The sequence below is a fragment of the Onychostruthus taczanowskii genome, unplaced genomic scaffold (genome assembly GCF_017590055.1).
Source record: "Onychostruthus taczanowskii isolate IOZ18803 unplaced genomic scaffold, ASM1759005v1 scaffold3, whole genome shotgun sequence".
NCBI classification, from domain to species: domain Eukaryota; kingdom Metazoa; phylum Chordata; class Aves; order Passeriformes; family Passeridae; genus Onychostruthus; species Onychostruthus taczanowskii.
In genome coordinates this window covers 17,757,181-17,763,239 of record NW_024500349.1, presented here as the reverse complement: position 1 = coordinate 17,763,239, position 6,059 = coordinate 17,757,181, and positions in this window count along the sequence as shown.

Sequence of the window (6,059 nt, the reverse complement as noted above, 5' to 3'; positions counted from 1 at the left end):
ATGGGTACTTAAAGAGCTCTGTGAAACAGACCCTAATCGCAAATTTTAAACTATTAGGTGAGTTTTACAGAATCATTCTCTTTTAAGACATTGTGATTCAACCTCTGCCTCATAAAGTTCCATCTTTTAGTTTGAAAAGTGAGACATCATTCTTATGCACAAAAGGGAACATAAATATCTTTGGTAAATATTGTAAAAAATCAGCTGAAAGAAAGCTGGGTGAAAACTTTTGAAAATTTGCATACAATTTATTTTTACATATATATATATTTATACATATTACCATACATATTATTTATGGTACAGCAATTGCCTTGCTGTACCATATATCTTATTTGGAGCAGAGAGTGAGAAAAGTATCACAACAAAATGTCACAGAAATTCCATCCTGCAGCAGCCATCCTCACCCACAAATTAAATGGCTATTTCATTATAAAAACACAATTTCTTAGAAAATATCTAATTGGAGCATTATATTACCTCAATCTTCAGAAGTTACTTAGGGGGCTGTCTGTGTTGGAGGGAAAACTCTGGTTTTCCTCCCCTCTTATGCTTGTGAATGAATGGCAAAAGCCTCTTTTGTTGCTGCCAGAGGATTTGGCACTGAAGTTGTTGTCCTAAATGGTTTGTGCAGAGACAGACTGGGTCCCCAGTGCTGCGCCTCTGTGTAGAGTCCTGTCCCACACACCTCTGCCTGCAGTGCAGGCTTGGGCAGTGTTGAGAGCTATGACCACATCACGGCAAAGGGCATTTCTGTGATTATGGAAAGTGCTTGTCAAATCAGAAGGATTGGTCTAGGCCAAATCTGTGCTTACAATGAAAGAAGTGGAAGAATTGGTGAGCAGTTTCCCTGGAGTCCCCCCTCTGCCCCCTCTGCAAACCCTGCTCCCCCATGCCCTGCCCATCACACGCCTGCTCCACCTCTGGGTCCTGCAGCTCTCTGCAGTCCCACCCAGCCCAGTGGGACTCTACTGCTTCAGGAGGGCTATTCAATAGAAACTCTGGGATTAACTAATCCTAGAGGGAAGAAGTTCTCCTCCAGCATGACTGAAATGGATGAAGGCAGCTTCGTGGTGATATGACATCAAGGAATTCCCTCAAGAACCCATTAAATAAAGTTATAAGTTTTATAAAAGCATTTCCATCCCCTGTGTTGCATTTACTATTTCATCTTCCTTTTGCCTCCTATCCCACGCTGAACTGACAACTCACAATGTCTTTGGGTGGCTTCTGGACAAAGAAAATCCAGCAGCTGTCTGCTAGAGCTGCTGACAGAGTGGCCTGAGCGACACTCACATTGTGCCTCCCTCTGAGGGCACACCAAAAGAGGACAAGAAAAGCCCTTCAAACAACCAGTCCCTGGGAGTAGTGGCTGGAATGAATTTTATGAAAAGTGTTAGGGAAAGGAGACCTTCCCCTACCACATCTCACAGCAGCTCTCCAAAACTCCTTTTCCCAAAGGTCTTTCCTTTCTCTACTGTAGTTTGAGATCACTGCTTGAGTCAGGTTTCCTGTTTACCACTTCTTTTAAGGACTAGCTGGTACACCACCTTTGGATCAATAGGGAAGATCTCATACATTTTGTTAGCCACTATAGATTTGTCCAAATATTACAAGATTGTGCTACTTAAGCACAAGATTGTGAGTTATTTTATACCATGCAGAGAGCTGTAAGTTCATCTGTACTCTAACTTGAACTTCCTCTGCTTCTTGTTCTGGTGGATTCCCAGAACTGCACCCGTTCTTTTCTTCCATCATCTGCATGCTCTTCATTTTCTGTTGATTCCTTGGTACTACTCATATTCTTCTATCATCTTTAAAATGACAACTTACTTTTTCCACTAGTTTCACTCTTCCAAGAAAGTTCTAACACTAAATATATAGTTAAGACATCATTTCCTTCATGTCAGTCCTTCAACAGGTGACCCAGAGAAGTTGTGGATGCCCCAACCCTGGAAGTGTTCAAGGCCAGGCTGGGTGGGGCCCTGAGCAATCTGGTCTAGGAGGTGACATCCCTGTCCATGGCAGAGGGGTTGGAACCAGGGGATCTTTAAGGACCTTTCCAACCCAAACCATTCCATGATTCTATGATTCAAGCCTATTTAAAATGGTATAGTTCTGTAGACATCAGTGAAGCTACTCTGAAAGATGTGTGCTAGAGATTTGGTTCTAATATCCTTGTAGGGAATGTTGATACTTCTGCCAAAAAATCCAGGTTATTTTTACTGCTTGTGTATTTCTTGGGATGATCTGCATTAAAAAGTAATGTGCTTCTGTTTTTCAAACAGTGTAGTGATACTAATTTTAAATTTTTAAATATTGAGCCTCCAACAACTGCACTTTGCATGCTTTGCCCTCAACCACATATGGGCACTTTTTGAAAGCTGTAGATGTGCAGATATCTCTTTTAAGTAAAAATCTATTAAGGATAAAATGAGAGGAAGTCCAGTTACAAGTCATCATTAAGGTCTATTGTATCATCAGATCCATTACACATTAATGATCCCTCCAAACAGAACTGAAGGAGGGTGAATTTACATGTACATTTTGTATCAATAACACTCATAGTAGGTACTAAAATTATTGCATGTCCTTCACTGTATGCTGTGGAATGTTATAGCTTCTCTGGGAATATAAAACAGATAATTTGTGTTCCCCAAGCAATTTAAACAATATGATTTTTTTATGTCCCTGCTACTTTAAATGGAATTAGTGAAGGCAGTGTGTTATCCTCAGTCACTATCTATCAGAAGTTATGTTAAAATTGATTAAAGTACTACTTATCCTAAGTACTGTTGACCTATTTTCTTTCAAACCTGTCACATACACATATAAGATTAAATGTACAGTCGGAATGCAAGGATACAGGATGAAAAGCTTGGAATTCAGAACAAAACATAGCAGCTGCGTGTTTCCAGAAGAATAACTCCCTGAATGTTCAGGAGATATTAATAGGATGAAATTTTAACGTGAGCCTGGACAGTGAAGGTTTTCTTAGGGACTCATATATCTAATTCCATCTTTCTTTTTTTTCTATGTTTTTCTGTTTTCTGTCATCTTTCTTCATAGCTACAAGCCATACCTCTCCATTCACATTTTCCATGGATGCATGAAGAACCTCTGCTTCTCACACCCCTTTCACCAAGAGCCATGCTCTGGAGCAGGGTTCACAACCACAGTGGACTGCCAAAATGAAGGAACAACACAACCAGACTTGACCATAAATATTTTTTAATTTGTCCATTGACCCACCCATTGACACTTCACAGCCACAATCCGACACCAGGTAATTCCTGAATGGGAGAAGACAAAAGCTGTCATTCCCCTTTTTCAGAACTGAGTCCTGAAATTGATCCAGAAGCACAATTACTAAAATCCTGCTTTGGGCAACTAGCGTTTTGGAAGGGGACACTCACAAAATCTAAAAAAAAAAAAAAAAGAATTTTTTTTTTTTAATAAAAACACCACAAAAGGGGACTGAAATCTGACTGTTCTTACACATTTAGGGTGAAACACTTTGAAAAGATATTTTGATCTGTATCTTGGAAGTTTATATTTATTTAACAAACATTTTGGTGAAACATGGTGTGCTGTTCTCTCTATATCTCAACTGCAAGAAGACAATCCTAAAAATGTGGATATAGATATCAGCAGTGTCTTCTAAATTGGGCTGAACATTTTTAATATTGCCTACAAAATTATTCCCTATACATTCACTTAGATGCCTATATTTTCTTTCCACAGGCTAGGTTTAATGGCCTGCAGATCCCACAATCCAAATGACTAGAATTAAGTATTTCCTAGTGAGTAATGTAAAATCAAATATAATTTCTCTCATAGTGTTAGGACATATATATATATATATATATATATATATATATATGTAAATTTATTTTCCTTACTGTCTTCAACTGTCAATTCAATGAGACTTTGTTGGTTTGACAGGCTACCCAAGCACTGCCAAACATGCAAGAAAGTCTGCCTGGGTACCTGGCAGACATGACATGTGCAGGTTTTTTAGAGTAGGTTGGACAAACATCTGTCAGGAATGATGCAGGTAGACGTGATCCTGCCTTAGGGCAGGGAGCTGGACTAAATTGCCTCTTGTGGTCCTTCTCAGCCTTTTATTTAATGATTTTACTGCCTTGGGCCAAGTTGACACATTGGGTCTGATCTTGAGCCTGGAATGTCCAAAAATTTTTCATCAGTTACATGTGGGTACAAAACATCACACTTTTCTGTCCACCGCTGCTTTATTCCTCTGTCTTTATTTTATCTAAGCACTATACACAAGCTCACACACACTTCCTCAGGCTTCTTATTAAAGTATTTTTAAACTGCTCAAACTGAAAACATAATGAAAAAGTATGAATATTAGGGGCTGAAAATAACCTTTGTCATGCCACCCATTTTGCAGTCTGTACTTTCCCTTCTAGGGTTTGCTGTCAGGGAGAGAGCATTCAGGATTTTGATCTATTCTAAAATCCACAGTGCTTTGTATGTGTTGCAATATTTGTGGGCATTCCTGGGAGCTCCTTACTGTTTGTTTTGCAGAGCCAGAGGTTTATATTCTGAGACATTGGGAGGCAGAGGACTGCAGCTGGGTGAAGGGAACAGATTCATCAAGGGGACTCAGTAAATGCTGCTTCTGCCCTCTTTTGGAAGAATTCATGCATCTCTAATATCTGAGTGTTTTAGGTGCTCAGCATGGGAGTAGAACCCCAGATCTGATGCTGTGGGAACACCTCTCCCATCTCCTCATGTTCCCCAGGGCTGTTATCACTGACTTCACTGCACCAGCTTTCACTGGTCTCAGTTTCTTAGGGACTTCAGCTACTGCTAACACAGAGCTGTCATGAAAGGTCACAGCTTCACACAGGGCTGTGCTGAAAGCAGAAACAAGAAAGGAAAAAGAAAAAAGAAAAAAAGAAAAAAAAGAAAACGAAAAAGAAAAAGAAAAAGAAAAAGAAAAAGAAAAAGAAAAAGAAAAAGAAAAAGAAAAAGAAAAAGAAAAAAGCCAAAATATATTCCATTTATATCAGTTTGTGAATTAGCTGTTCATGAGCTTATCAGCAAGAAGGAAGATGCATCACAAAGGTTTCTGATCAGTGTTTTCTCTAACTGGTCTGCAGTCTTGCTAACCAGCACATGGTTATGAATATTTAGGTCTCAAATATATGGGCTCTCATTCTGGGACTGGATTACTCTGTTATCTCCCTTTTCTTCAACATTACTGCACAAGGAAAAACCAGAGACTTACCAGTCAAACTCAAAGACATTGCTCTACAATTAACTGCTTCAGATTGCTGTCATAAAAAAGCCACCTTTACATCCTGTCCTGAAAGAAAATAAATATTTCCTTTTTGAGGAGCAAATAAATGTATATTCATTTGCACAAGAAATTGTTCTTTAAGTTTTGATCTGAGAGTATGTAATTGTCATAGAGTTCAGGTATCTTTTACTTCAGTACAGACATTTTTTAATGTGTGTACCTATTTCTGCTCTTGAGTCTTTAAATATGCCCAGTTCATACCTGGTAAGTGTTAAAACAGAAATATGGCAGGACAAGAGGACTCTAAATGTAACATAGCTGCCAGTAGCAATAGTTTGATTTCTGTCTGTGTGGAACAATTACTGTATGTTATCCCTCTCAATTTTCCCTTTAGTTTGTTTTCTGATCACTGGAGAACTCACTTCTATTTTCTGGAATGATACTTGTCAGTGTTTGCTAAGTACTTTTTAAGAATAAATTAAAGCCTACAAGTTCTCCCTCACTTGCTCCCTGTAAGTATTCACCAGACATTCTCCAGGCTGAATTGGATAGGTAATCTAAGACATGTGGATTATTTCTGCTCCCCAGCAAGACAATTTCCATTCTTTAAAAAGAGGTAATAAAAAATTATTATCAAGATACACTCTTTGCCACCACCTGTAAATATTAATTCCTGGCTTATAGCCATGAATTCTACAGAATACACAGTGATTTCATGATCATATGAGCAACCATCTGAAGATTCTCTACAACCCCAGATTGCAAGGAGCAGAGGAGTGGAGTGATT